This window comes from Amblyomma americanum, chromosome 7, assembly GCF_052857255.1.
Source record: "Amblyomma americanum isolate KBUSLIRL-KWMA chromosome 7, ASM5285725v1, whole genome shotgun sequence".
NCBI classification, from domain to species: domain Eukaryota; kingdom Metazoa; phylum Arthropoda; class Arachnida; order Ixodida; family Ixodidae; genus Amblyomma; species Amblyomma americanum.
The window spans coordinates 116816830-116826094 of record NC_135503.1 but is presented as its reverse complement, the minus strand read 5'-3'; the positions used below and the strand labels follow the sequence as shown (position 1 = coordinate 116826094).

Genomic DNA, 9265 nt, shown 5'->3' with positions numbered 1-9265 from the left:
TGAATCCCTTCAATAAAATTTGTTGTCAGTTCAGCGCCCGTCCTTGTCGCCTCGTCTCTGTCCTCGTCTGTTCAGCGCTGCTTTTCCAGAAAAAGCTCTTTGTAACTTGAGCTTTGCGGTCTGGCGAGCCGCCCTCTCCCTGGCCGACATCTCGCTGCTCAACTGACTCAACGAGTGCGTCGCCTTTAATACAATTGCGTGACGTCAGTATCTCCTAGCGGTAGGAGAGGGAGTTAGGCCGCCGGCGGAGGCTGCGCGTCCGCAAGCGAGCGCACGAGTTGAGCCCCAGCTTTCACACCTGTTGTGACGTCATATCACATGGTGCGCCGATGTAGGTCAAGTGGTAGCTACGCGGCCGCGCGCGGCGCAGCAAGAAAGAGCTCGATGTGCGGCTAGTATGCTTCGCATAAAAACAACGATGCCGCCGGTGGGATCCGAACCCACGACCTCCGAATATCGCGTCCGGTGGCGCTGGTGAACACTCTCAAGGTTCGCTTACACGCAAACCATAAATACCCACGAAAGCAGCAGATTGGACAGGCGTCGCCGTAGCTCAGTTGGTAAGAGCACCGGACGCGATATTCGGAGGTCATGGGTTCGAATCCCACCGGCGGCAGTGTTGTTTTTTCTGCTGCTTTACAAGTCATTTTCTTTAAAGGCAATTGATTGGCACTAAAAATTGAGAAAAATCGAAAAGATTCCCCTATGTACCTGGGTTTTCGGTGACTGTTCGTTTCCTTAATATATATATATATATATATATATATATATATATATATATATATATATATATATATATATATATATATATATATATGAAACTATACAAAAATAAAAAGGCAATCAAAAGGGCAAGGGGAAATATAAAAGGGAATTTGACAACTAAAAATGACACACAAAAACAACAGAGAAAATAAAAATACATAGCGGCTAGATCTCCTTTGAAAGTAAATACTGCATACAGCTCAGCACTCGTTTTCATTACAAAAAAACAAAACAAGCATCAAAACCACATGATGGTTGATAAGGCGCATGTGAACAATAGGAGCACCATCGGACGCGTTCCGGTAAACATTAGGTTTGCAGCTGCTTCGAAAGGTGCTGGCTTTATTCATTGACTTCATTCCTTCTCCCCAACAGCACTTTTTCCAACACTTAATTTTTCTTTAATCTCCACCACCTACACCGGATTCAGCGAACATTATGCGCAGATACATGTCCTTGTTGTGGCAAAATTCGCACATTCACTCACATTACACGAACATGCTCAGATATACCGAACCATTTAAAGCCGCACAACGCGGCGCAGGAGCTGTGGCAGGTAGCGCTGGCCAGCGGCACCCTGGAATAGGAGAAGGCGCTAGTTGCCATCGCTAACGCGTCGGCGAAACCCATTGGAGTATTGCACTGTGTTAATAATAATAATAATTGGTTTTTGGGGAAAGGAAATGGTTCAGTATCTGTCTAATATATCTTTGGACACCTGAACCGCGCCGTAAGGGAAGCGATAAAGGAGGGAGTGAAAGAAGAAAGGGAGAATCGGTGCCGTAGTGGAGGGCTCCGGAATAATTTCGACCACCTGGGGATCTTTAGGAAATGGCGCAGTATCTGCCACACATATCGGCGGACACTGAACTGCGCCGTTAGGGAAGGGATAACGGAGGGAGTTAAATAATTGGTTTTTTTTGGGGGGGGGGGGAAGGAAATGGCGCAGTATCTGTCTCATATATCGTTGTAACGTGCACTGACATCGCACAGCACACGGGCGCCTTGGCGTTTTTCCTCCATAAAAACGCAGAGGACGCCACCCACAATCCTCTCTGGTCTTCTTTTCAGAAATAAATGTTTAATCCCCCCCTTTGTGTTTACCGGTAAAGAATAATAAAATAATAATTGGTTTTTGGGAAGGGAAATGGCACAGTATCTTTCTCGTATATCGGTGGACACCTGAACCGCGCCGTAAGGGAAGGGATAAAGGAGGGAGCGAAATAAGAAAGGAAGAGAGAGGTGCCGTACTGGAGGGCTCCGGAATAATTTGGACCAACTGGGGATCTTTAACGTGCACTGACATCGCACAGCACACGTTCACCTTAGCGTTTTTCCTCCATAAAAACGCAGCCGCCGCGGTCGAATTCGAACACGGGAAATCCGGATCAGTAGTCGAGCGTCCTAACCCCAGAACCACCGCGGCGGAGATTACGGTTGCGCTTTCGTGTGGTTTTCGTAAGGAAAAATATTGGCTGAAGGCTTAGCTTGGTTAAGCCTGGAAGATTGCGAAAGCAATACCCTTGGCTGCGCCTCGGTTCGGCTGATGTGTGGACATGGTTGCCCTTTGTTAAACTTATGGCTATACATTGTTTTGCTTGGTTTGGGCTATTGATATCCTTGGCACACTTATGACCTATCTATGTTATGACTTATGACTTATCTATGTTATGTCGCTTGGCCGCAGCAGATCGTTCCAGCCTCGCCTTGTACACATCATCCGACATAGCGCAAGGCAGCTTGCCGACCACTGCGAGGAGCCGAGCTGTAGCCCCATTTATCCTCCTAGCGTGACGTCACACCAGCCAGCGCCCTCTCTTGGTAGCGCCGCAGCAGCGGCGCGCAAGGCTTCGCATCCACCATCGATGCCGCGAGCTGGGGCCCCGTCTCTCGGTCTGGTGTGACGTCACACCCGCGAGCGCCCTCTCTCGGTAGGGTCGCAGCAGCGGCGCACAAGGCTTTGCCTCCACCATCGATGCCGCGAGCTGGGGCCCCGTCTCTCGGTCTGGCGTCACGTCACACCAGCGAGCGCCCTCTAGTTGCGTATATCTAGTTGTTAAAGTAGAAGTTCGTGAACATTGAAAAAAAAACACCGTCTACTGCGCATTGTGTTAGTTTTATTCTGTATTGTGTTTTGCTTAAAGCTTTCACACACAGCAATAATGACACTCACAATAATGTTGCGCTGTTGAGTATTTGTACAGCTAATCTGACCCTTACAATAAAAAACGACGAGACACCAGCAATGAAGTGTGCGCAAAGCATTTTTATTGCTTGGGAATAAAACTTACTTCTTCTTAAGCGTTGCTGCTTTCCGGGCTGCGGCCTTCTGCTGCGCATTGTCTTGTATGGCATCATTTCTTAGTTTGCAAAAGTTGTTTAGAACAACGTTGGTTGCAACGCGTACTACCAAGCGCAGGAGAGTTTGTGCAGTGTGGCCATTTTCACATGTCTCAATGTCGTGTTCGTCCAGGAGGGAAATCGTCTGTGAAATCACGACACCACGTTGATTTCTACAGGAGAGAAAATCTTCCGCGGTTGCTCCAAAAGACAACTTCTCTGCAACTAGTTTAGTCATCAGTACCATGTGAACTGTGCATGGCTGGGGAAACTTCAGCCCTCCTCTCGACAGGTTAGCTATCATGGCAGTATTTTCCGCTTCGATCTCTCGATTTTCAATCACCAATGTGCTGAAGCAAGCAGAACATGAAAGCTTCTTTAAAGCAGCATGAGCAGCGTATCCTGCAATGTAGACAATAGCATCCATGTCAGAGCGGGCGTGTGTAATATCGTCGTCGCTGACAGCCACAGAAAAGTTGCATGGGACAAGATCCTCACTTACGTCTTCAAACTCTGTTTCCTCGCGTGGAAATGTCAAAAGTTTTTGAAGACGAAGCTTCTTCTCACATTCGTAGAGCTGACGCACGGAAATGTGGTACTGTGATCCTGCCAGCTGGCGGTAACGGCCGAACCGGTCTTCTAGCGCATCCGTCTGAAATTTGCCCAGCAGTACGTACTTGAAGTGAAGTTCTTCTAAGCAGTAGCGCGAGAGTTCTACCAGAGAATAGCATGTCAGTCGCAAAGCACTGTGAGTCTCTTTCGTCAGCGAGCCACTGGTGATGTTTATTCTTGCCCAAGCGTCCAACCAGTCCACAACGCCGCTCAGGAAAGCTAACTGTGTGTCATCAACAGACCTTACAGGGTCTTGCATGCTGTCCCTTAGCCTCTGGCCTTTGCAAGGGGTCTTAACATTGACTATTTGCCACCATGTGAGGATAACGTCAATGAAAAGAGCAGTCGACTCAGCTTGAGGAATCTTGAACGCGGAACCATGTGTCCTGAGGGCATTTGAAACAAACTGATTAATGACGTCGAGAGCGAGCTTTACATTTTGCCGCTCCATTGAGGTTGGATTCACGGCTTTTGCGTTCAGTCTGTAAGCAGCCTTCACAAGCGACGTCTTCTCTGAAGAATAAAGCTGCCGCACAGCTGCGAAAGAAGCAGCTTTCATACGAGGAGGCCCTTCGGGCATTGCTCCACTCAAGTCCATTTCAGGGAAATAGAGGCATGTTCCAGGGTTTTTCTGGTTAATCCAATTGTTCCTAATGCACTTCAAGAGATGCACAGGATCGACCACGTAGAAAAGAGGGCGAGCGTTATCGGCTGGATGGGGATAGACAATGCTCACCTGAGGACTTGTAGCAAATAACGACATCATCTTGCGGTTCAGAGCATTGTTGTCCGTTATCACAGCGATAATTTTGAGCCCCATTTTCTCAACATTAATGATTATGTTCTTAGCATGCTCGTGCAAAATTTCTGCGCTCAGTTTGCTCACAGGTAATATGTGAATGACGTCCTTGTTTGCAGAAAGGAGTGATTGTACCATGAACACATGGGCTGTTGTTGCTGGTTCCGTTGAATGAACCGACGATCCTACTATTGTGCCCCCTTTGTAGTCGAAGTATGGTTTTATGTGGATCTCATCGATCATCAGGGTCACTGTCTTCTCGTGGTCTTTCATTGATTTGACTCGTTCTCGGATGTAGGAGAGACAGTGCGGTTGATTTTGCTCCACAAGAGGGTCAGCTTTGTAATTTGAGCAAACACGGCGCAGTGTGGAAGGATGGGGCAGAATGATTCTTGATGCAGCTCTTGTGAAGTGATATGCGTGAGGAGAAATTGAATTCAAAATACTGGCGAATACCAGCAGCTCTGCGCTATACACATGCTGTTTCGCGAGGAGAAGCTCTATCTGCTCAACCAGAAATTTCAGCAAAGAAGACTGTTCTTTCGTCGTATCACTGTCCTCAATGAGGTCTGCAAGCAGTGAACCGACAAACTGCAATACTTTAGTATGTTTCGACTCTTTCGTCACCTCAGGTATATTATGCAAGCCTATCTCGAGTTCTTCTAGCAGCAAGGACAGGCTGGAGGTGTCGCATACTTGAGCTGGCAGAATCCTGCCTGAAGGAAGCGACAGAAGCTTCACTCCATTCAAGAAAACAGAAAGTGACAGATCAGGGAGAACTACCAAGGCGCATTTCACATTAGGTGAAGGATCATTCTCGATGAGAAGGAACCTAACGCACTGCTCATCGACAGAAACGGTCCAGAATTTCGTGTTGCAGATTCCAGGCAACTTAGATTTGAACTCCTCGTAAGATGAAACTTTGTTTCTTTTCTGTTCAAGCTCATTAGACTGAAGTGACTTCCTCATAGCCTCCTGCAAAGCAGCGTTTTCCCTTCTTGCTTTTTTCGTCTCTGGCGATTCACTCCGTCCAGGCGTTGAGGACAAGTATTTTGGGCAGTTTGGAAAAACAGAAGGCGCAGCATCAATCTTCAACTGTAGCCTGTCACGCTTCACCTCTATTATTTTCCCTGTCAGTTCATCTTGGTGTGACAACGTCGTAATGAAGTCGCCTGCGTGGAAGTGCAGTTCACACACCTGCACGAGAAAATGAAGCAAGGCCATTCGCCATGACTCTCCATTGCCTAAAACACTAAGTAAAAAGAGTCTGAATAGTGAACAGCTTTTACATGTTTACACAGCTTTTACACAAGCCTTATGCACATCCACAGAACTAAATGCTTCCTGGACAATTCATACATAAGTGTAAGAAGTGATATCATTGCCTACAAAGACAGCATGCCTTTCCGGGAGCGACAGCTCACAACTAAGATAATTACCAGCGCCTATTAAGCAATATTTCAGAGTCTTACCCTCGAATGCTCTGTAGGTGTGAAATCCTTCCGTGGAATGGCTCGCAACCAGGCTTTTCTTCGTACTTCGTCTCTTGGGAAGCAATAAACACGTACTTTGGGACCATTCTGGTAGTTCCCGCGGCACCCGGGAACACAGCACCGGCCCATGTTTCACGAAGTTGCACTCGCTACACGGCAGGCAATCAGTTTCCCATTCGTGCGCTAGCACAGGTACGCACGCCACACAAGAAACGGCCACACGAAACAGACACAGCCGTGCGAGGAGCGAACGGAAATGCACCCAACGCCAGGCTGAAAGACTCAAGCAGCAGCTAGACGCTCACTGCAAGACTGCGTTCGTGTCTGTGCTTGCCCGGGCAAGCGCGAGCACATCGAGGGAGACAACCGAGCGGAGCGGAGCCGCGCTTGGTGAGCAGCCTGACCGGACACTTGGCGTGACGTAGCGCGTGTGGAAAGGAGGGCCTGGAGAGGCCTGAAGAAAGTATTTAGAGGGTGTTGGCTGGGGCCCCGTCTCTCGGTCTGGCGTGACGTCACACCAGCGAGCGCCCTCTCTGGGTAGCGCCGCAGCAGCGGCGCCAAGGCTTCGCCTCCACCATCGATGCCGCGAGCTGGGGCCCCGTCTCTCGGTCTGGCGTCACGTCACACCAGCGAGCGCCCTCTCTCAGTAGCGTCGCAGCAGCGGCGCGCAAGGCTTCTCTCCACCATCGATGCCGCGAGCTGGGGCCCCGTCTCTCGGTCTGGCGTCACGTCACACCAGCGAGCGCCCTCTCTCAGTAGCGTCGCAGCAGCGGCGCGCAAGGCTTCTCTCCACCATCGATGCCGCGAGCTGGGGCCCCGTCTCTCGGTCTGCCGTGACATCACACGGTCACGTGACGCGCAGCTGTGTAAGGAGGCGCCACGACCACTGATGGGCCGAAAGTGCGAGCAGTATTGCCTTCGCAATAAAACGCCAACTTAAAAATTGAATGCAAACAGCCTATCTCATTTTGGAATCAGGCATACAGCATATAGCACAAATACATTTCACTTGTCTCCGGTTTTACTCTTTGTAGAGCCACGTGTGTGAATTTCCAAGCGACGTCGCAATGGGTAATTTGGTGTTGTGTTACAGCTTCGCTGTCCAGCCACATCCACAGAGAGAATTGGAGCCACAATTTTTTTTTATTTTTATTTAACTTGCGATATGCGAAAAACTTATCCACAATACAGCTTCTCCATGCGTTTACAGGCTGCAAGCAGTGATCTCTACCAGAAAAAAAAGGGAAACTTACTCTCTAGAAAACTGGTGTTTATATTTTAAATCAGGTTCATGTTGTTATTAAGAACACTTTCTAGGACACTAACTAGTTTCCAAAGAGTGCTTCTATTGCTGGAGGTAACAGTTTTTTTTCCAAAGCAATAAGAAGTCTTGCACTCCGCTGATTCTACCAGATTCTTTCACGAAGCTTGCAGTGAAAGAGTTTGTCATTAATGTGTTTATTAAAATCTCGAAATTACAGGTGAAAAGAAAATGACGCAGTAACTCTCGCATATTTTGGCTGACGCCCAAGCCGCGTCCTAAGGGAAAGGGGTAAAGGAGGGAGTTAAAAAAAAGGGAGAGGTGCTGCAGTGAAGGGCTCCAGAATAAATAATAATAATAATTGTTTTTTGGGGGAAAGGAAATGGCATATAAGAGAGTTTGTTTCCGGTACGTACCTAAATGTGAGGACTAAACGTGTACTACGCGCATTTTATCTGAGACGCTTCTAGTTTGACGTGCGCGACGCAGAGTGAATGAATATAAGGAACTAACCTGGAATTGTTCTGGTACGGGTTTTCGCGCCATCTATCGCCAAATAAGCACGCAGCTTTTACATGTAGTCTTGAAATGGGTTGCATTTCCTCCCAGCGCGAAGCAAGCCTAAATCGGCGCTTTCGGAAACTAGAAGGCACGAAACAGCAAATCTCGCGTTTTGCACGGGGTGGTGGCTCCCCCTATCCTCTCTTGCTGTGCCCTCGCCTCTTTCATTTCATTTCTACATTCTGCCTGCTATCCTTTATTTTCGCTGCCCCAGTTCAGGCGACTCAGTATAGATGGCAGATGCAAAGGCTAGCAAAAATATTTTCTTTTTACTATTATTTTACTAAACCACCACTACTACTCGACTACGGGGTGGCAGCCGTCTCAATTTTGGTGCACTCTCGCTAGTTCGAGATCTCACGAGGCCTTCGGTAAGACGACGATGAGCGGAACATCGCCTGACATAAGAGCTGCAAAATCGCCCTTCTTTCAGAAAGAAAAAAGCTGTTTGTCACGTGATACTTTATGAGATGGTAAGAATGGGCAAATTCAAGCTGAATACAGCAGTTATTGGCACGATATCGCATCGAGGGATTGGCGAAAAAGCCGTTATTGCTGTGAAGCGGGCAGACAGGGCGCCGCCATGTCAGCGCTACGTACGCAAGAAACACGAAGACCGCAACGTAAAAATTGCTGGTTTAGCTCTGCCTAACCCTGGTCGAAAGCAAAAAGCTGCATTTCCCTGACTTAGTTTGTGGTCGAGCGACTGGCGGTTTCCATAGATAGCCATACTGAAACACAGCAGTATGGATTTTTTATTTGTGAAATATCTTGCTTTCTTCGAAATGACATTAAAGGCGCTCAGTTAAGACAGTTTATATTATTACAGATTCGGTGATATTTACAGCTGTATTATATCTCGTTGTATGCGGAAATATAGAATAATAATAATAATATTAATAAATTGTTTTGGAGAAGGCAAATGGCGCAGTATCTCTCATATATCGTTGGACACCTGAACCGCGCCGTAAGGGAAGGAATAAAGGAGGGACTGAAAGAAGAAAGGAAGAGAGGTACCGTAATGCACGGCTCCGGAATAATTTCGACCACTATGTAGTCTTTAACGTGCACTGGCATTGCACAGCACACGGGCGGCTTAGCGTTTCACCTTCATCTTTACCCGCCGCGGTGTCTCAGTGGTTAGGGCGCTCGACTACTGATCCGGAGTTCCCGGGTTCGAACCCGACCGCGGCGGCTGCGTTTTTATGGAGGAAAAACGCTAAGGCGCCCGTGTGCTGTGCGATGTCAGTGCACGTTAAAGATCCCCAGGTGGTCGAAATTATTCCGGAGCCCTCCACTACGGAACCTAATTCTTCCTTTCTTCTTTCACTCCCTCTCTTATCCCTTCCCTTACGGCGCGGTTCAGGTGTCCAACGATATATGAGACAGATACTGCGCCATTTCCTTTCCCCAAAAAAACCAATTATTATTATT

At 47.9% G+C, this 9265-nt stretch overlaps 1 non-coding gene across 1 annotated transcript; it reads left to right on the top strand.

Annotated features, from left to right (window-relative positions):
- The first annotated feature begins 542 nt into the window (after positions 1 to 542).
- Positions 543 to 616, top strand: TRNAS-CGA (transfer RNA serine (anticodon CGA)). The gene has a single exon. It is a non-coding gene; the product is annotated as a tRNA-Ser (tRNA).
- The last annotated feature ends 8649 nt before the right edge of the window (positions 617 to 9265 follow it).